The sequence below is a fragment of the Balaenoptera musculus genome, chromosome 7, assembly GCF_009873245.2.
Source record: "Balaenoptera musculus isolate JJ_BM4_2016_0621 chromosome 7, mBalMus1.pri.v3, whole genome shotgun sequence".
Lineage (NCBI taxonomy): Eukaryota > Metazoa > Chordata > Mammalia > Artiodactyla > Balaenopteridae > Balaenoptera > Balaenoptera musculus.
The window spans coordinates 78,191,010-78,191,525 of record NC_045791.1 but is presented as its reverse complement, the minus strand read 5'-3'; positions in this window follow the sequence as shown (position 1 = coordinate 78,191,525).

Genomic DNA, 516 nt, shown 5'->3' with positions numbered 1-516 from the left:
CTCCTGCCTCAATTTTCCCTGCTGTAACAGGAATGAAAATATAGGGCTGTCACACAGACTAAATAAAACGAGAATGCTCTGTGTGAAACAGCTTTGTAAGCCACAAACACTATCCAAATGCACAAACATTCAAGTGCAATATATGAATGACTCTTGGCATTGAGCAACCCAGTTTGGAGGGAAGGGTCCTCCCTCATCTAGAAGTGAAAAGACCTAACTGATCCTAACTCTTACCGCTTATTAACTGACCCTGGACGATCGCAACTTCGGTGTTGTTTTCTTCATGTGTAAAAGCCGCCTCTGAACGGACAAGACCGTCCCTCGGGGACCCAGCCTGCGTCTCTCTGCGTGACGTCTCCTTTCCCGGCATGGTACCGAGACTGCCAGACCTCGCGCCCTCCCCGAAGCAGGCGGCGGCGGCCGGAGGTGGGGGAACCAGCCCGTGGGCGGGGCTCTGGAGGGGCGTGTCCGAGGCGTGTCCGGGGTGGGGCCTTGCTCTCCCGGCTGTCGCCGCCA